The sequence below is a fragment of the Amblyomma mixtum genome, chromosome 3 (assembly GCF_055824585.1).
Source record: "Amblyomma mixtum isolate Tamu chromosome 3, ASM5582458v1, whole genome shotgun sequence".
NCBI classification, from domain to species: Eukaryota; Metazoa; Arthropoda; class Arachnida; order Ixodida; family Ixodidae; genus Amblyomma; species Amblyomma mixtum.
In genome coordinates this window covers 278,408,019-278,423,837 of record NC_143014.1, presented here as the reverse complement: position 1 = coordinate 278,423,837, position 15,819 = coordinate 278,408,019, and the positions used below count along the sequence as shown (strand labels likewise).

The 15,819-nt window shown below is 47.5% G+C and overlaps 1 pseudogene; it reads right to left on the bottom strand.

Moving 5' to 3' along the window:
• Positions 1–11,550: 11,550 nt before the first annotated feature.
• The window catches only part of LOC149354988 (uncharacterized), an 8,484-nt pseudogene continuing 4,215 nt past the window's right edge, over positions 11,551–15,819 (bottom strand).

Below are 15,819 nucleotides of genomic sequence, written 5' to 3'. Positions count from 1 at the left end.
ATTTACAATAAAAGCCACTTACTACTACTACTCAGGATAGTTCCGTGAACACGAGGGGCCGAGAGCTTCCGGTGAAATTTCTTGGAAACCGGTATGAAGTCCTTTGGCTGCGTGGTCTGTGGATGACATTGGTGAAAACATTTCGTCTAAGAGCTATTTTTCAGCAGATTTCGAAGCCCTCTCACCAACACCATCAAGGACTTCAGGATAATTCAGCAAGGTTATGCGGGAAGCAGGTTTTACATGGCAAATTGTTTTTTGACCTGGTTTACAAAGCGGGGAACATAAAATGACGTTAGTGTCGATCCGTATTCATAAATTAGAAGAAAGACTATAAATATTTTAAAAATGGTGCTTGTCTACCTGATAAACATTTACGGCCAGATTTTCATTAGCGTGGTTATAAAAAAAACCTAACTGGAAGGGGCCGGAACTCTACATTTCACCAGATCTGACGAACGCTTCAGCCTCTTGCTCAGGACGGTTCCTCATGCTTGTTTACAAAAAAGCATACAGCAGCAGCATGCTTGCATTGTCTTCGCATTCCGGCCTTGAAATAGCATTTGCCACAGCGGTTGCTTTTGTGTGCATGATCATGAAACGTGAAAAAAATCTGCCATCATTTACACAGACATCTATTTTCCTGAATATTTCATGAAATTCTAAGATATTACGGGAGTAGGCATTGCAGTGGTGTTTGTAATAAAAATCTTTAGCGCGGCACCGAACCCTTGCTCTCACCGTCGTGGTGAAGCGGTGCGTTGCGCGTTTCTTTCCAGGAACGACGCTTGCTCGGTCAACAACTGCGGGGGTGGGGGAATGTACACTGCCCGGTATGCCTGCTCATGGATGCAGCTGCGGACATATAACAAGACGAAAATAGCTACACACACACAAATACGCGAGGCCTTGCGAGCCTTGCGCGAGTGCGTTTGTTGAGTCCATGTGGAGAAAGAAAACAAAGCAGTGTGCAGGGGCGTTATTGTTCATTTCCCCTATCCCCCTAGCTGTCAGAGTCCCATTATCTAAAAGCGACCGTCCACCCGGAAAGGCGTGTAGTCGATTTTTTTTTTCGGCAGCAGTGAAGAGAAATGACGGCTGAGAGCCTACATGTTGCGCCGCCGGGGTGGGGGGTGTGTGTGCGCTGCAGGAAATCCAGAAATATGAGTTTACCGTAGGAACTTCGTCCAGCGTACTTGTATATACGTGACGATAATTAACGGTTTTAAACCCTAATTTCTGAAAATGAAGTGGCATCATGTTTGAGTAGTAATTGCTACATTTTGATAGTTTTCAAATGCAATTTAGTGACTTTTCAAAAATGGTTTACCGTGTATGATCACACAAGTCAAAGCTGTTTTTGAAACCGTGCCATTTTCCGTGTTTGTGCGCGTGCGTGCGGGGATTTATACCCCTGTCACACGGGCAACTTTAGTGATACTTTCACGAAGTGCACTCCCCATGAACGAATGGCACTTCCATTGCGCTGTCACATGGCAAAATAGGTGCTATTTGAAAATCATGATAGTGACGATGGGTGTTGCAGGTAGTGACGATCGGTGCTGCAGCACATTGTGAAAATTAGTTTCTTTTCGCAAATACTTGGAGAATATTTCATAGCAAATGTAATTGCTAAACGAACAGAGCCATGTTTCCGCTGATGAAAAACCTTTGAAATGTCGCCATGTAACTTCGAGAGTACTCCTAGGGAGCTATCGAGAAAGTACAATAGTACAATTTAGGGGTTCGCAGCCGACCTTCTGTAGCAAGGCAGCAGAGGCTAGGCAGGAAATGAAAAGAAACTGGCTTTGCGCTCGTGACGGCAGGAGTGGTTTACCCCATAATCAGCGCATAAAAAGCTTTCTTGACTGACCGTCGCCCCGACTGCTTTCCTTCGCCACTTCGTACCAGAGCCCGAACAATGACCAGCCCACTTGCCACTGCGCAGTGACAAAGATCAGTCTCCTTCAATACATGGTACATTGCTGACGACACGCTGTCGCTCCGCCACAGAATAGTCTTGGAGTAGAACGCCTCCGCTTATTTTTCATGCAGACTACTTCCGTACCTTCGTGCCGGCTTGCAACCTTTCTCGGCCACGAGACAGCTCAGCGGTTTGTGCACACGTAATGGGCGTAGAAAAAGCACCAGTGCGAAAAGAGGCATGGTGAATGCTTTGCGGATTTTGCAGTTGGTGTGGTGTATGAAATTCGCAGCATGAGAGCACTCAAAATCGCTAGAAAAGGGAACTGCATCTAATTTACCTCTTCACTGCGCAGAGTGGAAATGTGAGCCGGCGCTTGACAGCATCAAGGTTCTTGGCAGGAGTCGCGAATAAGACAGCGCGCGAGGTTCTTTGGGGCTTTTCTCATTGCAAAGGAGCCGCATGTTGTAGTGATTGTTCTGCTGCTCTTCGAAATAAGTAACCCGCATTCATTATATGTTTTTTTCATAATCACCAGGCCTTGATAGCAAATGACTTCTAATAAAGAAGTCCTTTCTGCGTGTTATGGATTTATTGTTATGCGCTGAAAGCGTTCTGTCGCTTTTGTTGTTTCTTGTTTGTTGTTCTTTTTGGCGATTTATTGTATATCACTGTATTTTGCCATGATTTTCTGACGCCGCTTCTGCAAAGATACTTTTGTACAATAAGCAGGAAACCGGAACTTGGAGATCGACGGTCAGATTGAAGATGCTGAAGTCGTTGCAAACTGTGATTCCACGAAGGAGGGTTGATGTGATAGCAGTTGTGCGCGGATCGTGTGACTGAGTGCCCTGTATATATTTGAGCCCCAGACTTGCGAATAAACATTTGGTAGTCCAGCCACTTTATTGTCTGTTTCTCTTTTCCGGTTTTTATATTTTTGGATAGTTATTTATTTCTCATAATAAAGAGTTTTAGTTGCTGCAGTTTTTGTGTTACGCAGGAGTGCTGAAGCGGGCACAGCTCTCATCATGAGAAATTAGTTGCTAAGTTGAGCTTTGCGTTTCGAGTAGACATGTAGTATGCAGTCTTCCTCGACTAGCCTGGCTTCCAGGACTATTGAGGATTTGAGGGCTCTAGGAGGCTCGTTTGTGGCAACCCTGTATCCCGGTAGCCGATCAACGTGCACATCGTACAAAAAATGAGGGTGCCAACAGGGGTGCCCTAACAGTGCTCATAAGGCATCAACTGGAGGGTACTGACAAACTATGCCCCTCGTGTGCCTCTGGAGTGGATGCCATTATCAAATTTTCTGGGCAAGTGGCTTATCACGCTTTTGTCACGTGAATAACCTTTATAACAACTATACAGTCAGGTGTGGCTGAAGAAGCAGGTTCGACATCTGTGCGCGTGGTTGGTAGATTATGTTATTTTTTCAAAATGTTGATATGATCTGTTTAGACTTATGCCTTCGCTCCACTGTTGTTTCTTTTGGAACAGGCATGTTTCTTCAGAAAAATAGTTGCCGCTACGAATGTCGAGTATGCTGCTGTGCCGGCCCAAGATGGCTCGCACATGACGTTAGAGACTCCGGCGTACCGCGTGTCACTGCCAAGGCGCAGGGGTTAGCGCATCAGGTGACTGCAACACTTCGCGAAAAAGTAAAAAAATAAAACCATACTGCCAGTTGGCGTATTTATTTCTCGCTTCCAGGGTATTTTTTCGCGCAGTTTTTTGAACACGATAGACGAAATAAGTGTTACTGCAAAATTTGCAGTTGGACTGCAGTTGGACCCTTGAGGCCTCTTACTCAAGCGCTTTTTGAACGTACTATCACGATCAAAAGAAATGCGATCAGAGCGCAGGTCGAGCTGAGTATTCGAAAGAGCAACTTTTGAGAAGGAAAACCGAGACTCCTCTACTCTCTTCCTCGATTTTTTTTCTTCACATTCCCTCAAAATGCGGACTCAACTCGACTTCTGTCCGGCTCATGTATCCACGGGACGAATACCCTGCGTTGGCTGACGCTCTGACAACCGGTTCCGTTGCGCAGTTTCCACAGCTATTCTAAAAGAATTTTTTTTTTTTTCAGCGAGAGAGCTGCCGGGCGCTCCGTGTTAGAAGGAGCACAGGGAACGCTGTGAGTAGCGAGAGAGGAGGCGGCCAGAGATGATTATCCTAGGGCGAAGACACGATCTTGCACCCCTGCCTCGCGCTATGGCTCATCGGTTGAGAAGCGCTATCCTGAAACGCCGCCATATATTTCGCATCGGCTCCTGGACAATGCAGACCACTGGGAGGCCAGATCTGCGAATTTCCGCTACCTATCACCGAAATTCACTTATTGTGCAAGGATCGATTTGCCCCAGACCTCAGCGTGAGCACAAAATGTTTTCTTATGCTAGAGCAAACACGAAACAGAGCAGCAGAAGCGATTTCAGTTGAAAAGTGACGTGAAAGCAAAAGTCCACTGATTTTGCGGACATCAGCTAGAGGACTACCACGGTGCGTATAGCTCTGACTTCCGGCATTCCCCGGAATGGAGAAAAAATGAGCCTTTTAATATACAAATTTAATACACAAACAGTGCCAGTACAAAAAGATGGGAGGGGGTTGGGGGGTAGTGCAATATCCACATTCGATCGCTTATTTTCTAGACAGATGCTGCCGCACGCTCACATCCGTGTTCACAAGACAGCAGGCAATCAGAACTGTTGGAATTATCAGAATTTCGTGCTGATCACTAACGATATCAGAAAAGCAGGAACGTTGCCTCATGTGGCAACAAAATGCAGTTCCAATGAATGGATGGAAATGCTATGCTAAGGCCACAGTAGAGAGAAACTCGACGCGATTGTAATGAGTACTTATTAGCTCTTGCCAGCTATGTCCCGCAGTCTCCAGTCGAAGTTTCACAGGCAGTGTTTCCTTTTCGTTTTTCGAACCTTGGTGGTGGTAGTAGTTTATTTGACAATAAAAAGTGAACGAAAAGAATGTTGCCGGCTGCGGCCGTAAGCGCTTTCGGGATTTTTGTTATCATGCATGGATGCGCGGGCGGAAAAAAAAATTCAGCATTACTTGAAACGCATCTCAACGTCACAGACTACCTCTCCCAAGCTATTATCGGGAACGGGTGGGAGATGAAGGGGGCTAACACACTGTGATATTGCTTTCTTTTCCTCTCCGCAGGTACTGACCCAACGACTTGAACGCAATATGTTTGTACCTTTCTGATACGCCTTATTCTGCCACTTTTCTCTTATTTACTGTTACCATATCAGCTTTCTCTTAGAATTCTACATAGCACTGGCAGTGTGTGAGTAAACAATAAAAACATTCGCCATGCTTCGAAATCTCGGGTTGATGTTTCCCTCCAGGTGTTTTTCCTGGAATTGCGAAATAAACGTTTGCATGGCGAACGGGAATCAATAGCACACAAGCTACGCGCCACGCGCCTTTGACGGCAGAAAAGGCTGTGACAACACACATGGCAACCGCCCTTTGAAACCAAGAGGTCATCTACTATTCCGCTGCATTCATTTCGACATCATCCATAGTTTTACGAAGGCCATAGCCCATAGATGTCTTGTGGCCCTTTGTTATGGATGCCAGTGGAACCTACGAAGCTTTATTTTGTAATATTGTTTGCCGTGGCTGCCGCTGCTAGTCATCAAAATATTTTTCAGGGTCGTGAGAAAAGAATAACTACAAAACAACGTGTACAACTCTGGAAAAAATGGAAACAAAATATAATTTCTGTAAATGTCAAAGATATAGAGACTTTGTGTTCAGGAAAGTAAACACAGCGCTAAATTCTACACAAAACACACAGAAAGACGGACAGGACGGGCGCTGACTCCAACTGAACACAATGTCACATCAACTAGCCCCGCAAAAGGTCACATACGAAATAGTACCTCCTAAAAAAGAATCGCCAGGCACCATGGCAGGGCCGGTAAAGGGGTGCGTGGGGGCGAAAGAAGCAGTACGAGTGTGCCAAACACGTTCGAGCGCAGTCGGTCGTCATTGTCGGGGCGTCTATCCCCCCTCCGTGACTAACCGCCTCCTTCTGCCACCATGCGAGCGAGAGGAGGTCAAGGTAACGCAGAGAGGAGGATCAGACCGTCTCGGAGGAGCGCTTTTTCGCTTCCACGGACAAGTGGAGCCGCCCTGGTGGTTGAACTAACGTCTTGTCCAAGATGGCCGCCGTGGTACCCCCGCCTTAAGGAAAAGAAGTGCGCAAACTGGCTCCCTGGGTCAGCGGACGCCTGAATTGCGCTGTTGTGCAGTTGATGCGGCCGTATGAGCCGTTGCCTAGCAACCATCGCGGTGGATGCCCGAACCGCACCGTACAGGAAGGGAGGAAGTGGGAGTGAAAGAAAAAAGAGAGACAGGGGCCGTAGTGAAGGAAATGAAAATTGTATTGGAGGAAAGGAAATTGCGCAGTACTCGTAACTGTCTCGCATATCTGGGTGGACACCCATCATCCGTTTGTATGGGAAGGAAGTGCGAGTGAAAGAAGAAAAGAGGGGCCGTATTGAAGAAAATGAATGAAGTAGGTTGCGCCGCCGCGCGGAGGAGAGGCCACAGTTCGCACGATTCCAGCGCACGGATGGGCACCGCCAGCATGGACGGACACCGCGAGCATGAGCCATTAAAGGCTTTCGCCTTGATACACGTGGTATGCCTCCGCCGTTGCGGGAGTCCGTTGATCGTAGGGCCTGGTGTGGTACTCCCGAAGACTGTGACACTTCGAGAATAGCGCTCGTTGCTCGCTGATCGTCGACGCGCTGAGAGTCTGCCGAGATGGCCAGGGAGTCGTGGGGTAGTAGTTCGATGACAGCACACCGTTGAGCGTGGATCATTATGTTTTGGATCATGCAGCTTGACATGCTGGAGCTGTTCTCTCTACAGTCGGGTGGGTGGCTCATTGGGCGAAGCGCATCCGCCCAAACACACACGGCCGGCTCGAATTCGCTCCATCTGTGGTTTATTTTGCGTGAACTGACTCACTTGCGTCACTGGCAAAGCTGGGCGTCGTGCCGGGATGGTATTGGGTTTTTACAATCATTACAAAATTAGAGCTATTGCTTAATTTTGACTTTATAAGAATTCTGCTTCTGCATAGCCTCACAGCAATAATTTTTCGTTCATAGCCTGAGTTGCTTTGGGACGTTAAACCCCGAATAACCAGTCATAACTAATCGCAACAATACTTTAAATTGCCGTTTTATGGGCGGCATACGTCAGGACGCAGGAAAACGTGTTAATTACCAAGTTGGTAAGCAAAAAAACTGACGACGTTTACGCTTATGACGTCATCACTGTAGGACAAAGGACTCTCTAATCTCTCTCCAATTAGCCCTATCCTATGCCAATCGCGATTGGCGTTATGTTCAAAATCAGCGGTGGCTGAAAGGCTGTCTACGCATGCGCAGACGGCCCTGTGCAGCGTGCCGTTGCTGCGTCGATTTTGTGGCACAGCACTGCGGATCCGCGCGGGCTAAAGATTACTCTCTCTATCACGCGCGAGACGCAGAGCAGCCTTATCTTATCCAACTAGGTAGCGCCGTCTTCTTCCACGCCAGGAGAGAATGACTCAAGCCCTGCTTCAACCGGCCCATGGCCAGCTGTGACGTCACTGTCGCGTGGTTGGGCGACTAGCGCGCCATGCGGCGGCTCCACGAAACTCGGATTGCGAACCACGTCAACGAGAAGACCCCAACTTCGTACCAAAGTGCTACACTGTAAAAGCTAACGTAAGTGCTTTGTAGGAGTAGTGCATTTTAGAATAGAATGATCGGCATTCCGCTACCACAATTCCTTTCATTGAGGCGCCAACTGCGAGTGCAAGATGGCCCGAGTGCCAGCTTCCGGCGCACCCTTGTCACTGCGCAGGCGCAACCGGGTCCTTGTGCAATCGGATCGGGGTAGCGTAACACGGATGGCGCTGTGCACAAACTTTCTATTATCTGTACTTCTCTTGCCTGGTTTGGTTTTAAGAAGTTAGCACAATCTAAATTTGTTCGTTTGCTGGTATGATCAGGGTAGCTGTATATGCACGAACTTATCCTTTGTGCTAATCTCCTAGGCGGATTCAATATATTGTACTCTTGTTCTCCCCAGTGCACGCTTTTCCGTAAGCGGTCCATTTTGAAATGACTGCGGCATTACATAAATGTGTGATCGTGACGGATGTCGAACACAGCACATCAAAAGCCCTATGCGCTGCTTCTGCACTGTAAACACAAATAAGCCCAAATAGGAGTATAAATGGCTAGTGTCCGCTTTTAAACTCCTTACTGAAAATTGCGCAATCGCTGCCTGCTCGCTTCTCGCCTCTGCTTTTCATGCTTCACGCATGTTTGTCATGTTACGAGACACCAAATCGCTGCAGCCTCGCGCACCAATGAGCGCCACAGACAGTGCCTGTGAAGCCTCCAATGTGTTCGGAGAACGCTTGGTGTTGCATCGCCTGCGACGGCAGTCCGCGAGAGGCTTAGCCAGCCGAGCTCAGTCGAGCCAACATGGCGGTGTGTGACGCGTCGACTTCCCCGCAGCCGCCAGTTTGCCACCACTCCTTAGCGCGCTCTTGTCGTGACGTAAGAGACTGGACATGATCGACCTTAGCAGCAACGTGCTGCAATGAACGTCTCACTCAAGCCAGCAATACGTGCAGAAGCAGCGGCTGGTCATTCATTGTCTACGCAGCATACAAGTGTTGGCTGCTGCCGTTTCGCCGCGCCTACATGGCAGTGTGTGTGTGTGTGACGCATCAGTTTTCTCTACATCGTCGGCCCCTCGTTCTTTCGCTGTACTGCAAGAATACTAAAGACAGGATTATCATCGTCGTGTGTACTGGTAAGCAGCATTAAACTCTCCTTTGATGCCACAGACGCGCATGCAGTTAACGCCGCTCCCTTTTCAGTGTGCGTAGACTTGCTGTGAACCACGGGTGCGCCGAGATGAAAGGCTTAACGAGAACAGGAAAACAGCAAATGCTTCATCGTGGTCCGGTGGAGCCAACTCACACAGCAGTCGTGAAGTAAGTATCTGAGAAATTTGTTGTTGCATGCGGCTGAAAAAAGAGTGCGGCACTGCAGTCGTGGCTGTTACGCTAGCATGTACAACTGGAAGTACGGTCAGTTCTTCTAGGGACCAAATTTTCTTCATGCGTTCACGCCCCATGAATATGAAAAAGCTGTACAGGCAATGACAGGTGAAAATGCACAGCCTTGGGGTCCGTGAATTTTTGTCACGTTATTACGAACAGTGCTGAGAACAAAACATTGCCTGCCCTAATCGGTTGCTTCCTTTCCTGTGTTTTAAGAGGGCCTTGTTATGCAAACAATGCAAGCGATTTTATTCTTTTCAGTCATAGCACAGGACATGGCGACGCCTTAGCGCTCAAGGAGATTAGCTAAACTGTTACATTTTCCGAGTTGGTGGCATCTTAACGTTGCAGCGTTTTCGGCAGCGGACATGAGGTGGCAACCATACTGAGCGCTGCCTTTCTGGATCGTTAGGCGTCTAGTTCCTGTAAGATCCTGTAAGATCTTGTAAGCTCTTCGCATTTGAAAAATGTGAAAAGAAGTTTCTACTTCGCGGGCAGTTTGCGGACACATTCCATTATGTGAAACTCGTGGAGGCAAGCGTTCCGGTTCATACTGCTGATCCCGGGAAGGCAGAGAAAGAAAAAGAATAAAGCATACGCCAGTGTACAAGAACCCCTGCTCGTGCTGGACGTAGTACATTGGCGAAAGCAAGCATTTCCCAGAAAAACCGAAGCAGCACAAAGCGGATGCCAAACAAATAAACAAGGAAGGAAGTGCGGGTTGACAAGACTGACTTCGAGGGAACTATTCTTGCATGAACTGTCTACGACCAGTGACCCGGCGGATGACTAGCCGATGGCTTAAAAAAGGCAAGATATGTGACTCGCTCGCAGGCACACCTGCTGAAAGAACCAAGAAGATTCCGAAACGTCGTGTTTTTTTTTTCGTTTTTTTTTTTGGTTGGCGTTCTTTCCTACTTAAGGTATATTCCTTTCGCAGCCAGATAGACCTGTGTAGAATGTTTTCTTTTGAACTCTGGCCACGAATGTGAGGGCAAAGCTTAACAGAAGACAGGTGGCGGCGGGAGGGTGGGTCTGGTGGTAGCTTTCTATTCCTAACAATGCCCTGCCTTTGACCTATATATACACAGAATGACGTCCTGCAAGTGCTGCGGGTTCTCCCATCAGGGAAATTTCATGTAAGCTTCCCTTGCGTGTATGCAAAGCGCTGTCTTTTGTTTGCATGTTCTGATTTCAATAATTGGTTCTGATATGGTGCCTGAAAAGCATGAGGAACCTCTGACAAGTCAAAAAGAAAATTATATCAGAAGGCCTCTTTCAGTGCAGGAACGCAGTCAAAGGCAGCGCGAATGCGCAAGTGCCTCAGTAAGATCATTTTATTTTTTCAGTTTTATGCTTTGCGGGAAAAACGTTCCCTATCGATGCTTCTTCCCATTCGCCGTATTGCCTTAACGTTTACGAAAGCGGCTCTCTGGAATTTGTGATTCCCTGAAAACCGCGTTTAGCAGCTGTCATCCGACAGCGTACAGGTATGTATTAGCTAGTTGATTACCTACTATGTTCTACTAGCTAATCTTTTGTCATTAAAAACGTTTAAACTTCAATAATACCTACTTTATTTAAAAGTGCACTCTGAACTGCTTTGGGACCTTGACTTCTACACTTTAAGCACGTCATACTTCAAGCTTAGAGGTGCAATTCCTCTGATGCACTTTTTTTTTCTAGTCTTTCTTTCAGAAGGAGCCTGTATGTTGACAGCAAAGCTTTTCAAGGTTCCCTCCCTGCTGTCAAGTGTGGCATCTCTATTTTAATTCCTTTGGGTATTTCAATTCTGTACCCAAAGAAAGCGTGGGTTAAGGCACTCTTCTTTTTTTCTAGTGAGGCCAAGACGTTGGTTCTCTGTAACCGTCGAAAGCAAGCTGCCGAACACATGTCTCAAATGTTTTGTACCCAATAAAATATTGTTTGAAATAAATCACTGTAATTTCATCGACGCATTTATCCTGGAATATCAAGGTCTAAAATGAGTCTTCCATACGAATACTTTATTTCAAATCGGCTTCCACATCAAGTGAAATAATATACTCGTCTGTGAATCATAAATGTAACCCTATAGTAAGGGAAATTTCTCAAAATAATTCCTGTCAAAACTACTTAAAAGGAACAGGCACGTACTCCTGAAATGTACTATAAAGGTAGCTGCAAAGGAGTATATAACACTTCTATTAAGGAGTATATAATACTCCTTCGTGATCACAAATTTACTCCTAAATAAACTCCCGTCTGCAGAGCGGTAACACTTTACTCCTTCTAGCACTCCGAAAGTACCCCTTGAAACAGAGGAGTAGATGATATACTCCTATTCTGAGGAGTATATAAAACCCCTTTTCGGGAGTGCGCTACGCGATGAGCCATTTACTCCTATCTGGGAGTTTTCCGGTTTGCAGTGTGTGCATCCAAATACCGTTTCCGTGTGTTACGGTTCCAGAAGACCACGCAAGAGGCCCGCCCGCAGACATCTTGTATTTCACACGTCCACTAACGCCACACATTATCTCTCGGCGTAAACGCAGGCCTTTCTGCAAGCTTGCAGGGTAGAGAATCGGTTGGCTCCCTTGAGACAGACGTTCCCGGTGCGTCCGGTTGCGATGGACGACATGCCGATGCAGCGGAACAGGTCCGTTTTCGGCTCCCTGTGTGCGAAATAAGCGCCCTTCAGCGGGGACCCGCATGCCGTCGAGTTTGGGGCACGGCATTCGGTGGAATTCGCTGCTTCGCACCTCCTCCTGCAGTCTTGCGCAGTGGTGAACAACTGCCTCCCATGCGACGGACATCGGTCTGGCCGGGAGCGCCGCTGGAGGCACCGTTTTCCATCAAAGTACCAGCGGAGGACATCGCTGGGGTCTTTTCTGCAAAGGAATAGAGAACACAGACTCGAAGACTCTTCCTCCATGGTCATACTGTCAACTGACAGACAATCGCTCCTCTGCTTCGCCGCCGATGTCAGCTGCGCATCTACCTTCAAGGTGCATAATATACACCGATGCATCACAGACAGCGCTGCTGGGAGTCATCGCAGTTCCTCCAATCCTCATCTGAACTCCCGCCCTACGTATAGCGTGGATCCTTGCGCCCCCTTGCCTTGGAGATTCAAGCGATACACAATGCAATTGCTTCCCTTCCACTCGTACGCACTTTCGATATTCTTCACATTTACACTGACTCCCTTGCGGCCCTTAATCAGCTTGAGGCTGTCCGGCGCACATTCCAAATTACATAGTCCATTCACCAACTATGCACAAAATACCCCTGTCTTGTGCGTATACACTGAACTCGCGGCCATGCTCACTATCCGCATAATATTCATGTGGATACAACGACACACGTTGACACATCAGACATCTCGCTCCCTTTCCCTCTTCCCTCAGATTCGTTCTGTCCCAAGTTTCCGAGAAAAAGGCTTCTCCCCCGTAGCCTCACTCGGGAAGAGGAGGTATCTGCACGCCGGATTCATTGAGGAGCGGCTCTGACTCCCTCTGAGCATTATCGGTGGTGTGACAAACGTTTAGAAGTGACTGACATATGTCGTACTGTGGTGCTGCGCCCGACCTGTCTGAAGAAAAATACAGGTGGCATTTTGGCTCTCTAAAATGCGTAGAGGCGAAAGTGTTTTCCCCGCCACTTTGACGCCCTCTGTGGCACTGGTGACGTCACCACTGTGGAACATCGCCACACATAATTAATGACTAGTTACTAAGCAATGCCAAATTACTAATTATGGTTAATGACTGATTGATGACTAAATACTAATTAACTTCCAATTAACGACGCTTAATCTTGGCCTTTATGATTCGGTTTGGTTTGGTTTATTGGGGTTTAACGTCCCAAAGCGACTCAGGCTATGAGGGACGCCGTAGTGAAGGGCTCCGGAAATTTCGACCACCTGGGGTTCTTTAACGTGCACTGACATCGCACAGTACACGGGCCTCTAGAATTTTGCCTTCATCGGAATTCAACCGCCGCAGCCGGGATCGAACCCGCGTCTTTCGGGTTAGCAGCCGAGCGCCGTAACCACTGAGCCACCGCGGGGGGGGGGCCTTGACCTTTATGAGTGGAACGCGACAGCGTGATGTAGCGCTCCAAGGAAGTCCACGGAACGCCACCACCAGTTCGTCGCGGTGCCTTGCCCTTTGAACGCAACACTTTTTGAGGAAAGGTAATGGCTCTGTAATTCTCTGTCACCTCGGTGGACACCTGAACCGCACCATACAGAAAAGGAGGAAGTGTGAGTGAAAGAAGAAAGAGAAAGACGGGCTGTAATGAAGAAAATAAAAATTGTATTTGAGGAAAGGAAATTACGCAGTAACTGTCTCACATATCTCGGTGGACACCCTTCAAAAGAGGGACACATTTTGTTCACGGCAAAGATGACCCATTAAAGGCTTTCGCCTTAAAAACATTTGCTGTGGATTTACCCGGCTACAGCCTCAGTGAGACGGCGCTTTCTACGGAAGGTGGGCCTGCGATGGGATGCTGCAGGCTACTATCGCAAGTGGACACATGACAATCGCTTTATCGAGAACTTTTGCCAATTTTTAAGCAAGGCGTGTTTACACTTCTGCTTCTAACTTTCTCTCCCTTTCTCATTATGCCTAATGGCAAATGTCTCGAATAAAAAAAAATTACTCTTCGTTTTTGTTCGAGACAAACCGCCGGGCACGCGCAGCGGAAATTATCCCGACGACAGCTGTGATAACGAAATGGAGGGCAGGCTTGCTGCCAGGTTCACTGCGCTGTGCTCTTTTTTCCTAAGTGGGAGGAGGATACTAACAAAAGATGTTCCACAGTGCAAGAATGCGTTTAATATTTAACACAGCCGGAGCTAAAAAGTTTATGCTCAGAAATCTGATTTGTTTCGAATCGGGACTTGATTAGTACCTGCTTGTCTTTGATATCGTACTAGACTCCATCTTTTATTTTTGTACAAAAAGGCTTATTAACCGCAGATTGTACAAGTCCACGCCTTGACTCTTCCTAAAATCTTCCTAAGAAAACAACAGTCTTTAATATAACAAAAAGTAATCTGAGTAGTCAACTTCAATTTGCCGCCTGCCCTCCTGAGTGAGAACATTTATTTTTTCTCCCGTATACAACCTACACCTAAGATTAGATTGTAATGCGGCCACCATTACTGATAGCACATAATTGCGAAACCGCAGCGATATTATAATAATAATCAGTCCAACTGTAAAGACCTCGCCCACTGACCATCAGTTAACCATTTTCTGCGTCAGGCTCTCAGCTGCATGCCGCCGTGCCTTATCCACGCAAACTTCCTAATCTCATCCGCCTACCTGACTTTCTGCCGCCCACTGCTACGCTTGCCTTCACTTGGAATCAACTCCGTTACCTACCATTGGTTGCCCTATCGTCGCATTAAAGGCCCTGCCCATTTTGAATTCTTATTTTAGTTAGGATGTGCTAAATGACTCGTGCTTGTTACCTGACAGCCGCTGCTCTCTTACAGTCTGTAAATGTTATTTCTATTATTTCCCTTTCCATAACTCACTGCGTTGTTCTCACGCTATAATAAGGGCGCCCTAAGTAAAAAACAATCGTGAAACACTGACGCTACCAGCCAAGGCTATTTGTTTAGTGATTTGGACCGACAGAGAAGCGTGTGCGCTGCACTGCGAGAATGCCATAAAGACGGACGTGAAAACGAGTGTGCTTAGTGTCCTTTCCACGTATACATATCCGGCTTTAAATTCTCTATATACAGTGCAAGAGATTATACACTGCGCGAGATTCTATTTCAGCACGATAACGCAGCTGAACTGTGGGCGTTTCAGAGCACCAGCTGCTGGTAACATGACCCCACACGACATCCTAGAGAGCACTCCGTCCTTAGCTCACATTTTCAGTGGTCCTGGAGGTCCCGTTAGTTCCCGAGGGCTCCCCATCAGTTATAGTTTTCTGCCACCCCCGGGACCAATGTGAAATGGACATTTAAAGCTACTACTCTGAAGAAAAGACAAGCAATTTTTTTTTATCTACAACTCCGTTGCGGGTTCCTTTTTCCTTACAAACTTCGCCTTGCACGAAGCACTCTAGCCTCTAGTCAGGCTTTCTGCTTGTTAGTTAGCAGCGCATCAGTGACTGGTTCTCTGGAGCCGACAGCTGGTGTATCTAAAGTGTGTGACCGCATGAGCTGGCTTGCAATCTCACCTGACACAAATAACGAAGCTGGCCGGACGGAAGCAGGGCTTCTCTGGCCGCTTGGTCTCCACGCACTTCAGGCGACAGCTCTGTTTCGACGGAAAACTGTTGGGACCGCGGTTGCAAAGCTGGTGTCGTTTTGTTGTCGCCGAACAGTTTCCTGTTGAATTGTTGTAGTAAAATTCCGGCTGCGTTGCGCGGCAGTACGTGAAGACAGGAGGGCCGCAGGCACGTTTTGTCTGAAAGGAAGACGCTGTTCTGCAGCTTATGTGTCATAATACTGATGTTTAAATGTCTTGTGTTTCAGCAGATGCCTTATGGTTTGGTTTGGTTTATGGGGTTTAACGTCCCAAAGCGACTCAGGCTATGAGAGACGCTGTAGTGAAGGGCTCCGGAAATTTCGACCACCTGGAGTTCTTTAACGTGCACTGATATCGCACAGTACACGGGCCTCTAGAATTTCTCCTCCAAAGAAATTCCAGCCGCCGCGGCCGGGATCGAACCCGCGTCTTTTGGGTCAGCAGCCGAGCGCCATAACCACTGAGCCACCGCGGCGGCAGCAGATGCCTTTTTGTAGCGAACTTATGCGCACAGTTGTTTA